This window comes from Staurois parvus, unplaced genomic scaffold (assembly GCF_062004578.1).
Source record: "Staurois parvus isolate SC_StPar_1 unplaced genomic scaffold, SC_StPar_1.0 ptg000613l, whole genome shotgun sequence".
Taxonomy (NCBI): domain Eukaryota; kingdom Metazoa; phylum Chordata; class Amphibia; order Anura; family Ranidae; genus Staurois; species Staurois parvus.
This window is the reverse complement of record NW_028318409.1, coordinates 3,544,418-3,561,146: the sequence shown is the minus strand read 5'-3', so window position 1 is coordinate 3,561,146 and position 16,729 is coordinate 3,544,418.

The following is a 16,729-nucleotide window of genomic DNA, read 5'->3' as shown; positions in this document are numbered from 1 at the left end:
ATGTTAAAGCTAATTACAAGGATTGTAGACTCTATTCCTTCTAATTAGTGAGCTTTATTTTCAAACCATTTAAAGCCTTGTCTCAGCTAAAGTTTTTCATTTGGTGTGCAAGTAGGCTATAATGAGTAACTTTAAAGTTGGCCAAACATGGATTAGCCAAATGTTTGATAAAAAAAAATTAAAGCAAAAAAAAATAAAAACCACCCAATTCCCCCATCCACACATTTGAGGTGGATGAGGGAATCCTCCCCACTGTCAGTAGCATTCAGAGATTTAGTGATGGCCCAAAGGACTGCATTCGAATATGTATGTTCCCGTATGATTCCAGCTCCTTTACCTGCATTGCGTTTCGACAGCTCATTCATTTGAATGGGCTACAAAACATAATGGATTGAAGAAAAAAAATCACTATAGCCAACTGCATGGTACTGTGGCAGCAGTACCTTTTGATTTGTTGCCTGCAAACACAGTACATTTGTAATCTTTGTTTGGGGTGCCATTATTGTTACATTGGCACCCGCATGCGGATTGCAAGGGCAATGTGTTTGCCTGCGGTGCAGGAAACACAGACGGAATGCGCCTTTCCCACACCGCATTATGGTATGAACAACCCCTAGTCTCAGGTACATGGCTTAGTACTGAGAAATGTGAGAACAGAAGGCATTTAAATATGTAAAAACAGATGAAACATGAAGTAAACATTTTATTCAAATTAAATAAAAACCAGCCACATTTATTAAACGCTTGAGCCCTAGGCCATTTCTGACATTCCTCTCCTAGTGTAAAAATCATAATTTTTTGCTAGAAAATGACTTAGAACCCCCCAAAATTATATTTTTTTTAAAGCAGAAGCCCTAGAGAATAAAATGGTGGATGTTGCAATTTTTTTGTTGTACAGTACTTGTGCAGTAGTTTCTCAAATGCAAAAAATACACTTTAAAGAATTTTAGTGTACACAAACAATATAATATCAATTTTTTTTGTAAATGATAAAATATGATGTTACGTAAATAGATGCCAAACATGTCAGACTTTAAAACTGTGGAATGGCGACAAACTATGGAACATTCAATTATCCATGGGTGATACTAAAAGGCTGTACAGGTTACCACTTTAGATTTACACAGGAAGTCTGGAGCTAGAACCACTGCTCTCGTGCTGACATTTGCAGTGATACCTCACATGTGTAATGTGATCACTGTTTACGCACAAGTGTTGAACCGACGCGTGCATTCACATTTGTGCATGAGCATGGGGGGGCACAGGGGTGATTTAAAATGTTTTACTTTTTTTTTTATTTCTACACTGTACCTTTACATTTTTTCACTTTTGCTACCACAAGAGATGAACAACATCCTTTGTGATAGCATGGGCCATGACAGGTCCTCTTTATGGAGAGATCTGTGGTCTATGAGACCCTAGATCTCTCCTCTAGCTTCCAAAGCAGCAGATAAAACTAAGATCGGTTTGATCTGCTGCTACAAAAGCCAGCAATGGCTTGTAAACAAAGGAACCGAAAGCTGATGTGACGAAATCCTTGGGGCTTCCGGTTTCTGACATCACACAGTGGGAGAAACAAGAACAGTTCCTCTTACTATGGTCGAGGAAGCTCATGCTGCTGGCATCCGTACCGGGCTACCCGATTGCTTGGAAAAGCCCGGTAAAGGTGGGGATGGGAGGGTGGTGGGACCCTCTTCCTCTGCCTGTAAAAGAAATCCAGTGGCTTCTTAGCTACTAGGATTACTTTCACATTCAAGGGAATTGCTGACCCTAAAAAATTATATCTTGGTCATCGCTGCAGCTGCAGTGATGACCGAGATATTACCCTTCCTAAAAAAACTGTTTAAGGTTCACACTATCGCAGGTTTGCAGCCCGTGTTTGTGGAGGCACGACAGCCCATTTAATCGATTAGACTGCTGGGCCTGTGATTCTCGCTTTTACACCATGTGATTTCCCTTAGGTTCCCATATCGGCACCCATAAACGTGCTGCAGGGTTAGATGCACAGGGATGCCATATAATACAGTGGGGCAAAAAAGTATTTAGTCAGCCACCAATTGTGCAAGTTCTCCCACTTAAAAAGATGAGAGAGGCCTGTAATTGGCATCATAGGTAGACCTCAACTATGAGAGACAAAATGAGAACAAAAAATCCAGACAATCACATTGGCTGATTTGAAAAGAATTTAATAAGTATTTGGTCAATATCAAAAGTTCATCTCAATACTTTGTTATATATCCTTTGTTGGCAATGACAGAGGTCAAACGTTTCCTGTAAGTCTTCACAAGGTTGGCACACACTGTTGCTGGTATGTTGGCCCATTCCTCCATGCAGATCTCCTCTAGAGCAGTGATGTTTTGGGGCTGTCGCTGGGCAACACGGACTTTCAACTCCCTCCAAAGGTTTTCTATGGGGTTGAGATCTGGAGACTGGCTAGGCCACTCCAGGACCTTGAAATGCTTCTTACGAAGCCACTCCTTCGTTGCCCGGGCGGTATGTTTGGGATCATTGTCATGTTGGAAGACCCAGCCATGTTTCATCTTCAATGCCCTTGCTGATGGAAGGAGGTTTGCACTCAAAATCTCACGATACATGGCCCCATTCATTCTGCCCTGTACATGGATCAGTTGTCCTGGTCCCTTTGCGGAGAAACAGCCCCAAAGCATGATGTTGCCAGCCCCATGCTTCACAGTAGGTATGGTGTTCTTTGGATGCAACTCAGCATTCTCTCTCCTCCAAACACGACGAGTTGTGTTTCTACCAAACAGTTCTATTTTGGTTTCATCTTACCATATGACATTCTCCCAATCCTCTTCTGGATCATCCAAATGCTCTCTAGCAAACTTCAGACGGGCCCGGACATGTACTGGCTTAAGCAGGGGGACACGTCTGGCACTGCAGGATCTGAGTCCCTGGCGGTGTAGTGTGTTACTGATGGTAGCCTTTGTTACGTTGGTCCCAGCTCTCTGCAGGTCATTCACTAGGTCCCCCCGTGTGGTCCTGGGATTTTTGCTCACCGTTCTTGTGATCATTTTGACCCCACGGGGTAAGATCTTGTGTGGAGCCCCAGATCGAGGGAGATTATCAGTGGTCTTGTATGTCTTCCATTTTCCAATTATTGCTCCCACGGTTTATTTGTTCACACCAAGCTGCTTGCCTATTGCAGATTCAGTCTTCCCAGCCTGGTGCAGCTCTACAATTTTGTTTCTGGTGTCCTTCGACAGCTCTTTGGTCTTCACCATAGTGGAGTTTGGAGTGTGACTGTTTGAGGTTGTGGACAGGTGTCTTTTATACGGATAACAAGTTCAAACAGGTGCCATTGATACAGGTAATGTGTGCAGGACAGAGGAGCCTCTTAAAGAAGAAGGTACAGGTCTGTGAGAGCCAGAAATCTTGCTTGTTTGTAGGTGACCAAATACTTATTTTCCACAATAATTTGCAAATAAATTCTTTCCAAATCAGTCAATGTGATTGTCTGGATATTTTTTCTCATTTTGTCTCTCATAGTTGAGGTCTACCTATGATGCCAATTACAAGCCTCTCTCATCTTTTTAAGTGGGAGAACTTGCACAATTGGTGGCTGACTAAATACTTTTTTGCCCCACTGTATATAGCAGCCCTGCGTGTCTGTACAGAGCAGTATGTTTTGGCAGTGGGTGGATGTAGGTGCAGGGAAAGCTGCGATTCCCGCATCCGGAACAGTGTGAACCTAGCCTTATATACAGGACATTTGAAGATTCTGTGGTCGATACAGGTGCACTATGCAGTATTTATGCTCAGATCTAAGAGCATTCACATTTCCTGTTAGTTAACACTCCCATCCACACTGCTATCACTCTCCCATATTTCCTCTCTTTGCAGACCTTGAGAGACACTTCATCTCAAGAATTGTTTAATAAATGTATTGTGACACATCAATGGTTTATTCATACAGAATCAAAAGTTACTAATCCATTAAAAGGCTAGGTTCACATCTATGCATTTTTTCCTTTAGTGCATTTGCAGATTCAGAGAAATGCTCTACAATCCATCTAATCTTATTTTCAATGTGTCACGTTCACATCTATGCAGTTTATTGCAATGCATTTTTTGGAAAGATGCAGGGACTTTTTTACATGTAGCACGGTGTGTGGGTCCAAACAGTAGAATTCCATAAAAAAACGAATGAAAAACGTATGTACAGGTGTTCTTGTGTGTTTTCTTGGATGACAACAAATAATTCTTAGCAACATCAACACTTACCATAACCGCAAATCCCATTAAAAATGTTCATTAAAAAATGCAAAACGGAAAAAAACATCAATCGGACATGCACAGATGTGGACCTAGCCTAAGAATTCTAGTGTAAATAGCATAAACTAGTCCTATAATCATACTTTTCTCTATTTTAGTACTGACACCTATTATCTACATAATTGTGCTTTTTAAGTATGCCAGAAAGCAACATGTAACATAATATTGAAGGCAACCAAGTGAATAATTTGGAATTGTTTTTCTGCATGGATTGCTCCTAAAATGTCATCTATTCTTCAGTCATTGATGATAATAATAGTAAGACAGGTACACATTTTACATTGCCATATCTTTCAAAAACAAATACACTGCTCAAAGAAATTAATGGAACACTTTTTAATCAGAGTATAGCATCAAATCAATTAAACTCCTGGGATATTGATCTGGTCAGTTAAGTAGCAGAGGGGGCTGGTAATCAGTTTCAGCTACTTTTGGTGTTAATGAAATTAGCAACAGGTGCACTGGATGGACAACAATGAGACAACCCCCAAAACAGGAACAATTTTACAGGTGGAGGCCACTGACATTTATTTCCCTACTCATCTTTTCTGACTGTTTTTCCACTAGTTTTACATTTGGCTAGGGTCAGTGTCACTACTGGTAGCGATACCTGAACCCTATAGAGGTTGCACAGGCAGTACAACTCCTCCAGGATGGCACATCAATATGTATCATTGCCAGAAGGTTTGCTGAGTCTCCCACCACAGTCTGAAGAGCATGGAGGAGATTCCAGAAGACAGACAGTTACTCTAGGAGAGCTGGACAGGACCGGAGAAGGTCCTTAACCCATCAGCAGGACCAGTATCTGCTCCTTTGTGCAAGGAGGAACAGGATGAGCACTGCTAGATCCCTACAAAATAAACTCCAGCAGGCCAATGGTGTAAATGTCTCTGACCAAGCAATCAGAAACAGACCTCATGAGGGTGGCCTGAATGTCCAACATCCTCTAGTGGGTCCTGTGCTCACTGCCTGGCACCATAGAGCCCGATTGGCATTTGCCATTGAACACCATAATTGGCAGGTCCACCACTGGTGCCCTGTGCTTTTCACAGATGAGAGCAGGTTCACCCTGAGCACGTGACAGACGTGAAAGGGTCGGAAGAAGCCGTGGAGAACATTATGCTGCCTGTAACATTGTTCAACATAACCGTTTTGGTGGTGGGTCACTGATGGTCTGGGGAGGCATATCCATGGAGGGATGCACAGACCTTTACAGGCTAGACAATGGCACCCTGACTACCATTAGGTATCAGGATGAAATCCTTGGATCCATTGTCAGACCCTATGCTGGTGCAGTGGGTCCTGGGTTCCTCTTGGTACACGACAATGCCCGGCCACATGAGGCGAGAGTATGCATTCAGTGCCTGGAGGATGAAGGAATCGATACCATTGAATGGCCCCCATGCTCGCGGGACCTAAATCCAATAGAACACCTCTGGAATATCGTGTTTTGGTCCATCCGACGCCGTCAGGTTGCATCTCAGACTGTCAGGAGCTCAGTGATGCCCTGGTCCAGACATTGTGAGGCATGCATACAAGCACGTGGGGGCCATACAAACTACTGAGTACCATTTTGAGTGCTGTAATGAAATTTCAGCAAAATGGACTAGCCTGCTGCATCATTTTCTCACTTTGATTTTCGGGGTGTCTTTGAATTCTGATCTCTGTAGGTTGATAATTTTCATTTCCATCAAATGATGGGGCATCCTTATCTTTCTAACACATTACCCAGTCCATATCAGTATAGATATCCAGCATGATATTTTTCCCCATTGAGATCTGATGTGTTTTCAAAGTGTTCCTTTAATTTTTTTGAGCAGTGTAAAGCGGCAACAAGGTAGGTAAGTTCAAAATTTAACAACTTGCGATATGTCTCCTAAGTGAAATGACTGAACCATATATTTTATTTTGAATAGCATATTCAGACTCCTCAACCCAATAAATATGCAGTGACCTGTTTACACTACTGTTGCCCTGTGAAGAGAAATCTGCCAAGGATTGCTTTTCAGAGCAATTGCAAATGCTGATAGAAAATTGTTTAGGTATAGGGAAGCTCTTCCTGTTTTAAGGAATCATTACAGTACAAATACCTAAATCCAGGGGCGTATCAACTGCGAGGTAAACAAAGCATTTGCCTAGGGTGGCATCTTTCAGGGGGCGGCGCTGCCCTCACCCCCGGAAGAAGGGACACACAGGTGTGAGCGGTCTTCAGAGCAAGGCAGCTCAGCGGCTCACGAGTTGATTTTCCTTCAGCTCCACTGGGCTGGACAACTGTCACAGCCAAGCTCCATCTCCCCTGAGTATGGCTGGCTCCACTGCGGTCCTCGCACAGGCTGTCATTCTTTGCCCTCCATCCATCTCTCTTTATGCTCTCTCTCTTTCCTTCCTTTCTGTGATCTGCTTGTCGTGGCAGCTCTGCTTCCCATTGCATAATCCACCGCACCCCTCTGCTGTGGAAGTAATAAGCAATCTGGAGCAATGTCCGGGAGCAAAGCTGTGCGGAGCTCCACTGACACACACACTGTTCTGGGTTGCATGGTTGGCTCACTATGTCTACTGCTCTCCAACTCTAGTAAGGGATTGAATGGGAATGTGAGCACTGGTGTCATGTACAAGATACTGTATATGAAAGTATGAGCAGTGGGGGGTATACAAGTTGTGTGTGACTGTCAGCACTGGAAGGCTTTACAAGTTATATGTGTGTGTCATAAAGCCCCCCAGTGTCTACAGTCATATACACCTTGTACACCCCCCACTGCTCATACTCACATATAACTTGTAAAGCCTCCCAGTGTCCACAGTCATATACACCTTGTACACCCCCCGCTGCTCATACTCACATATAACTTGTAAAGCCCCCCAGTGTCCACAGTCATATACACCTTGTACACCCCCCCCCCCCCTGCTCATACTCTCATATAACTTGTAGAGCCTCCCAGTGTCCACAGTCATATACACCTTGTACGCCCCCCGCTGCTCATACTCACATATAACTTGTAAAGCCCCCCAGTGTCCACAGTCATATACACCTTGTACGCCCCCCGCTGCTCATACTCACATATAACTTGTAAAGCCCCCCCAGTGTCCACAGTCACAAACACCTTGTACACCCCCTGCTGCTCATACTAACATATAACTTGTAGCCTCCCACTGTCCACAGTCACATACACCTTGTACACCCCCCGCTGCTCATACTCACATATAACTTGTAAAGCCCCCCAGTGTCCACAGTCACAAACACCTTGTACACCCCCCACTGCTCATACTCACATATAACTTGTAGCCTCCCCGTGTCCACAGTCATATACACCTCCTGCTGCTCATACTCACATATAACTTGTAAAGCCTCCCTGTGTCCACAGTCACATACACCTTGTACACCCCCCGCTGCTCATAGTCACATATAACTTGTAAAGTCTCCCAGTGTCCGCAGTCAGTGTGAGCACTGGGGGGTATACAAGGTGTATATGAGTGTCGACACTGGAGGGCTGTACAAGTTATATATGTGAGAACTGGGGGTGTACATGGTGCATGGCAGTGCAGGCACTGGGGGGGTTCACAAGATGTATATTAGTATAGGCACAGAGAAGAGGCAATATACAAGGTGTATGTGAGTTGGAACTGGAGGGGGAAGCAGGGATGTACAAGGTATATAAAAGTGTAAGCACTGGGGGTGCTGGGGGGCGTAAGGTGCAAGATGTCTGTGAATGGGCACTGGGGGATATACAAAGTGAGTTTAGGCACTGGGAGGGGGGGGTGTACAAGGTGCATGTGAATGTGGGCACTTTAGGGTCAGGGATTTAAAAGGTGCATTTGACTATGGGGACACTGGGGAGGTCAATGTACAAAGTGCATGTGAGAGTGGACACAAGGGGGGGTATAGACAGGCAAAATATACAAGGTGTATGTGAATGTGGGCATAGTTGTACAAGTTAAATGTGAGTATAGGCACTAAGGGCAAGTACAAGGTGTACGTGAGTGCAGGCTGTAGGTGTGTGGGGGGCAGAGGATGTGATTTGGCACTTGTTACAAGTCGTGCAACAAATTTAGATTGCGGGGGGTGGCGGCAATATTAGTCTTGCCTAAATCCACCACTGGTTCACTGTATACCATGTCTAGAGTCACCTAATAATGGATAATCTCTGTCTGGTTGTACTTTTGCAAGCAATTTTGGCTCTTTGTGGAATTCCTGTTTGTATGACATGTGTATTGTAGTACGGACATAATCTTTTGTAAATACACATCTTAAAAACAAAATACAAAGAAAAAAAAAAAAAGCTTGGGTTCTGAAAAAAAATAAACATACATGGATGCAGCATTGGTTTGATGCTATATCTGTTCTCCACTGCCTCTGCACCAAAAACTGACAGATCAAAGACCCCTGATTGCTCATTTCTCACTCTTCACTGAGTAGCCTGTGACTATCACTCTCCGGCTCCCTGCTCTATCCCTTCAGCGCTCACTGCTGGAGCACCAGGCTGAGGAGGGGGCGGGAGTGGCTGGGTCAGGATCTCAGCGGCCTCCTGAGAGTCTGAGCGATCTGTCCTTCAGAAATCTGGGTGGATCCCAATGATAAAGTCAGGATCTGTCCAGAGTATGGACTGGCTCTGATGTCAGCCGACAGCGATCTTTAGCCCACTGAATACAGGTCACAGGACTGCAGAACTAAGTGCACGCCTGTGACCTACAGAAGTAGGGCCAAACAAAATACATTTTGGCCCTACTTCTTTAACCAATCTACAAATGTTATTTAACAATCTGAAATTAGGGGCATTACTCGGGGAATAAAAAAATTACAAGAGACATTCAAGTCAAAATCAGGACTTTTGAGTTTATACTGTATAATAAAAGAACAAATTTCAAGGAGTGCAAACTGCATTTATTTTTTGACATACTTCCCTGCTACATTTATACACTTATCCCAGCGTTAAACTAATGCCTGGAGCGTTTTGGCACAGAAAGATTTGTCAGTACGCCTGAACCATCCTAGGACAGCCTGCCTCACTACGTCATCATTGTGTTCACCTTTCCCACATAAAGGTTCCATTCTTGCAATTTCAGGACAGGTTATACATTGATTATCCAGGATCAGGCATTCCACTTGATGAATGTTTACAGAAATGACTGCTGTGGGCTGGGAACCACCACGGCTGGAATCATTACTGATGGACGTATGGCCAGCTTTGAAACGTTTACACCTTTCAAATGTCTTTCTGCGGCTGAGTGTCTCATTATCGCACTGTGCTTGAAGTCTTCTGTAGATAGCCGCAGGTTTTATGCCTTCGTTCACAAGAAACTTCATTACCACACATTGTTCCATGCACACACTAACACTGTTGTCTGCCATCTTGATTAACAGTCTCTGGAGTGGCCCGCGACATGTGTGTGTCGCCTATCAGTAATAGGACACAATTACTACTGCGTGTAGGACTGCCATGCTAGCATCCCTTTTGATACCTGCAAAATTAAAAGTCCCAGTTTGACTTGAATGCCCCTCATATTTTAATGTCTCTAACAGGTTTACCTCTCCCACATATCCACTTATAGATTGATACAGAGGGTGGGTCCCCCTACCCCAACCCACCAAATGTTGCACCTGTGTGGCTATTTATCTATGGATTGGCAGTAGCAATAACTTCTCTTACGTAATGATTCTATACTTGACCTCAGAATATTTTCCTTCACATACTGTTTGATTTTTAACTGTTCCAAAGCTAGTCTTTATAATCTACACCAGTAAACTGTGAAGTATATACACTGTAGTAATTGAGGCATCCAGACTTTGGATCGCCCAGCTGGAGAAAAAAGAAAAATATAGTCAGGTGCATAAATATTGGGACATCGACGCAATTCTAACATTTTTGGCTCTCTACATCACCACAATGGATTTGAAATGAAATGAACAAGATGTGCTTTAACTGCAGACTGTCAGCTTTAATTTGAGAGTATTTACATCCAAATTAGGTGAACGATGTAGGAATTACAACAGTTTGCATATGTAATGGGACAGAATAATAATCATAAATCAATCTTTCACTTTTTAATACTTGGTTGCAAATCTTTTGCAGTCAATTACAGCCTGAAGTCTGGAACGCATAGACATCACCAGACGCTGGGTTTCATCCCTGGTGATGCTCTGCCAGGCCTCTACTGCAAATGTCTTCAGTTCCTGCTTGTTCTTGGGGCATTTTCCCTTCAGTTTTGTCTTCAGCAGGTGAAATCCATGCTCAATTGGATTCAGGTCAGGTGATTGACTAAAAAACTCTTTGGTTGCTTTTGCAGTATGCTTTGGGTCATTGTCCATCTGCACTGTGAAGCGGCGTCCAATGAGTTCTGAAGCATTTGGCTGAATATGAGCAGATAATATTGCCCGAAACACTTCAGAATTCATCCTGCTGCTTTTGTCAGCAGTCACATCATCAATAAATACAAGAGAACCAGTTCCATTGGCAGCCATACGTGCCCACGCCATGACACTACCACCACCATGCTTCACTGATGAGGTGGTATGCTTAGGATCATGAGCAGTTCCTTTCCTTCTCCATACTCTTCTCTTCCCATCACACTGGTACACGTTGATCTTGGTCTCATCTGTCCATAGGATGTTGTTCCAGAACTGTGAAGGCTTTTTTAGATGTCGTGTGGCAAACTCTAATCTGGCCTTCCTGTTTTTGAGGCTCACCAATGGTTTGTATCTTTTGGTGAACCCTTTGTATTCACTCTGGTGAAGTCTTCTCTTGATTGTTGACTTTGACACACATACACCTACCTCCTGGAGAGTGTTCTTGATCTGGCCAACTGTTGTGAAGGGTGTTTTCTTCACCAGTGAAAGAATTCTTCGGTCATCCACCACAGTTGTTTTCCGTGGTCTTCCGAGTCTTTTGGTGTTGCTGAGCTCACCGGTGCGTTCCTTCTTTTTAAGAATGTTCCAAACAGTTGTTTTGGCCACGCCTAATGTTTTTGCTATCTCTCTGATGGGTTTGTTTTGTTTTTTTCAGCCTAATGATGGATTGCTTCACTAATAGTGACAGCTCTTTGGATCTCATCTTGAGAGTTGACAGCAACAGATTCCAAATGCAAATAGAACACTTGAAATGAACTCTGGACCTTTTATCTGCTCATTATAATTGGGATAATGAGGGAATAACACACACCTGGCCATGGAACAGCCGAGAAGCCAATTGTCCCAATTACTTTTAGTCCCTTAACAAGTGGGAGGCACATATGCAAACTGTTGTAATTCCTACACCGTTCACCTGATTTGGATGTAAATACCCTCAAATTAAAGCTGACAGTCTGCAGTTAAAGCACATCTTGTTCGTTTCATTTCAAATCCATTGTGGTGGTGTACAGAGCCAAAAATGTTAGAATTGTGTAGAAGTCCCAATATTTATGGACCTGACTGTACAAAACAAAATTACACTGTACCCAAAATTTGAAAATAAGTGGATTAACATATATTTTAATATACATTTTAGGATTTGTAGAAATTATCACAGATAAATATTTAAAAGAAGTCACTATCTTAATGGATGTGGCATAATTGGGTAAAGAGGATTTCAGTTTAATGGGTGACAATGCAGACTTACTTCAATGAATTAATAACCATGAAAAATGTCCAAAGATAGAAAGTATAGTCATAACATTTTCCAATGATAACTTGTGTCCCCTAAAAATAAAAGATCATCTTCGTATAGTTCTATTTTTCTGCTAAAGAACCTCATTAAAAGCCATGATTGTCTGGTCATTGATGCCAAAGTTTCCTTAGATTTTAGAAATAGCACCAAAGTGCTTATTTCCGGGACTTCAAAATACCCTTGACAAATCAGCAATGCTAAACACATGTTTATTAAAAACATTTCTCCTGTTTATTCAATATAATACCCAAGAAAGGGGAATGAAAGCCCAATTCCTCTATTAATAGAGCACCTTTTATTGTGAGAACAACTTTTATAAATGGAACGGTCTCCAGCTGCAGGGTAGGGCCAATGCAGGAGCAGGGGTCATTGCTATGTACGTTACATTATTTGTAGGTACTGTATATATACAGCACCTGTGTCTAAACTTGTCCCTTTTTAATGTGGCAGGAGTCTTAAAAAGTGTAAGGGATGCACTGGGTGACAAGGGAAAACTTTAAGGCTGCATTCACACTTGAGTGTTTTGTAGCTTAAAGCTCAAACTTAAAAAATCAATTGTTCTCTATGGTGCCTGTTTGCGTGATCAATTGTGAACAGATACCATAGAGAACAATTGATTTTTTAAGTTTGAGCTTTTTTTGGAGTTTCGAGCTACAAAGCACTCACGTGTGAATGCACCCTTAGAAGGGGGTAGGATGTGATTGCAAGTAATATATTGATCTGTGCGTTCCTGAAAATTTCTGTTATTTTAGAGAGAAAATTGTGGTGATCTGCTGGCTAATTAATATGATTAACAATGTGGCCACGGTTATTTTGAATTCGTTTAATTTTTACCATGGTAAATTAATACATACAGTATTCTATGGATATCCCTAACAGTTGAAATGAACTCATTACATTTTTTATATTAGAAAAAGTGTACTTAAAAAGAGATAAATATATCTAATTATTTGTTTATAGGAAGTAAAAACCTTCCCCTTAAAGAGACAGTACCTGTGAAATTGAAATTAAGGCGTGGAACAGACATTATCACTAAAGTATTAGTCATAGTGCTTACCAGTTTATTAGGGGCAGACATATTAGAAATTGTCTCGGCAAACACCGATTTTGTGAGTTCAATGGACATGCAGTTGGAGTCCAGACAAAACATTTGTTAAATGCGAGTTTAACTAAATATGAACTAGCATTGCTTAAACCTACAAATGTGGCTATAAAGAGGTGTACCATCCTCAATCCAGTAACATTCTTGCTCATTATAGATATGTTGATGATTCAGGTAGTTTGTAACTCATCAAGTTTGCAATGGTGACTCCAGGTCACATACTGACCTTATCCTTTTTTCCTTGCTTTTTCACGGATGCCTGTGTGAATTCTGTTCCCGTTTATAGCAGATATTGTATTGATTATAGATTCAGCGCAACTGATTAAGCCTCACTGCTAAACCCACATCAACATGTGATAGCTTGCTTCTTCAATACACAGCAAACACAAATGATACCCCGGAGAAGGTTCAAAACCACCGCCAGTACAATTCAGGAGGAACTCAAAAAGACATCCCAAGACAGACAAGAGGTCCAGAGCTGCCAATATTTGGCCCTGACACTTTGCTAGACCTGGTGCTGGATAGTGCACTACAGATGCAGTGTGAGAGCTGGGAGGTACACATCACTATTGCTATGCCATTCCGGACACACAGCTTTCTGTTTCTTACATCATAAATTTGCAGGTTAGTAGATATAGTAGATAATATATAAAGAAATTCACTCATCATGTAAATATACAAAAGTTTATTGCATTTGGCAAATTTAGCTATAAACATGTAGACTATAACATTGATCAATGTTTTTCTAGTTCCTGAGGTTCCACATTTTGAGTCATAGTAACAAAATTCAATAAATTGAACAAAAATGTTTAGCTATGATAATATATACTAATGCAAATAAAAAAATCTCCCCTTTATTCTAAACCCATAGGCAAAACACAGCTTAATAATCCAGTACAAGTTCATTTAAACCAGTAGTCTCCAAACTGCGGCCCGGGGGCCAGATGCAGTCCTTCCCACATGGAAGAAAAATATATTTTAAAAATATTCTTCCCAAATATATTGACATATATTTGAAATACTATCATTTTGGCCATATTCAATATATATTTCAAAATATATTTCAATAAATATATATATATACTGTATGTTGAAATGCGTTTTTATTACAAAATATATGAAAAATATTTTAAAAATACATTTTCAAATATACAGAATTTCTTTAAAAATACATTTAATCTACATTTTTGGAATGCATTTACAAATATATGTAAAAATATATGTTAAAATGACTGTTTTATATGTTTAAAAAAATCTGAAGAACATATTTAAAAAAAAATATTTTTTTCATATATTTTGTAATATATAAAACACACATTTCAACATGCAATATATATATATATATATATATATACATATATACACATATACACACACACACACATATATATATATATATATAAATATATATATACACATATACATACACACACACATACACAGTGAAGGAAATACATATTTGATCCCCTGCTGATTTTGAATGTTTTCCCACTCACAATACACCTACCATTTGATTTTTAGACTGATCATTTCTTTGTAACACTGAGAGAAAGAATTGCAACAAAAAATTCAAAAGAAATAAATGTCTAACAAATTATGCACTGATTTGCATGTTCATGAGGGAAATAAGTATTTGATCCCCTATCATTCAGCAGTATTTCTGGCACCCAGGTGTCTTTCATACAGGTAACAAGCTGAGATTAGAAGCAGTCTCTTAAAGGGAGTGCTGCTAATCTCATTTTGTTACCTGTATAAAAGACACCTGTTCACAGGAGCAATCAATCAGCTTCCAAACTCTCCACCATGGCAAAGACCAAAGAGCTGTCCAAAGATGTCAGGGACAAGATTGTAGACCTACACAAGGCTGGACTGGGCTACCAAACAATCGCCAAGCAGCTTGGTGAGGTGACAACAGTTGGTGCAATCATTCGCAAATGGAAGAAACACAAAACAAGTGTCAGTCTCCCTAGGTCAGGTGCACCATGCAAGATCTCACTTTGTGAAGTGTCAATGATCATGAGAACAGTGAGGAATCATCCCAGAACTACACGTGAGGATCCTGTCAGTGATCTCCAGACAACTGGGACCAAAGTCACCAAGAAAACAATTGGTAACACATTACGCCGACAAGGATTGAAATCTTGCAGTGCCCGCAAGGTCCCTCTGCTCAAGAAAGCACATGTCCAGGCCCATCTGAAGTTTGCCACTGAACATCTGAATGATGCAGAGGAGGACTGGTTGAAAGTGTTGTGGTCAGATGAGAACAAAGCTTTCTGACATCAACTCAACTTGCCGTGTTTGGAGGTGGAGGAGGAATGCTGCCTATGACCCCAAAAACACCATCCCAACTGTCAAACATGGTGGTGGAAACATTCTGCTTTGGGGGTGTTTTTCTGCTAAGGGGACAGGACAACTGCACTGCATCAAAGGGATGATGGACGGAAAAATGTACCATCAAACATTGGGTGAGAATTTTCTTCCCTCAGCCAGGGCATTGAAAATGGGTCGTGGATGGGTGTTCTAGCATGACAATCATCCAAAACACACAGCCAAGGCAATAAAGGAGTGGTTCAAGAAGAAACACATTAAGGTCCTGCCAGTCTCCAGACCTTAATCCAATTAAAAATCTGTGGAGCTGAAAGTTCAAGTTGTCAAACGTCAGCCACCAAACCTTAATGACTTGCAGAGGATCTGCCAAGAAGAGTGGGACAAAATCCCTCCTAAAATGTGGGCAAACCTGGTGTCCAACTACAGGAAACGTCTGACCTCTGTGATTGCCAACAAGGGATTTGCCACCAAGTACTAAGTCATGTTTTGTGAAGGGGATCAAATACCTATTTCCCTCATGAACAAGCAAATCAGTGCATCATTTGTTAGACATGCATTTCTTTTGAAATTTTTGTTGCTATTCCGTCTCTCAGTGTTACAATTTACCTACCGTTCGATTTTTAGACTGATCTTTTCTTTCAAATACTTATTTCCTTCACTATATATATATATATATATATATATATATATATATATATATATATATATATATATAGAATACAGACAAAATTGTAGTATTTCAAATATGGGGCAAAAAAGTATTGTCAGCCACCAATTGTGCAAGTTCTCCCACTTAAAAACAGGTGCCATTGATACAGGTAATGAGTGCAGGACAGAGGAGCCTCTTAAAGAAGAGGGTACAGGTCTGTGAGAGCCAGAAATCTTGCTTGTTTGTAGGTGACCAAATACTTATTTTCCACCATAATTTGCAAATAAATTCTTTCCAAATCAACCAATGTGATTGTCTGGATTTTTTTTCTCATTTTGTCTCTCATAGTTGAGGTCTACCTATGATGCCAATTACAGGCCTCTCTCATCTTTTTAAGTGGGAGAACTTGCACAATGGGTGGCTGACTAAATACTTTTTTGCCCCACTGTATGTCAATATATTTGGGAAGAATATTTTTAAAATATATTTCAAATATATTTTTCTTCCATGTGGGTTTGCTTGCTTTTATCTGGCCCTTGGGACACTATTTCATCTACTGATACCAACAATTGGGTATAATTCCCCCCACATACACCAACGAAGGGAGCACAACTCCTCCAAATGACACCAACGATGGGGCACAATTCCTTCCAGTGACACAAATGACAGGGTCCAATGACATTGTCCCACTGACACCAAACAATGGAGCATTATTTTTTC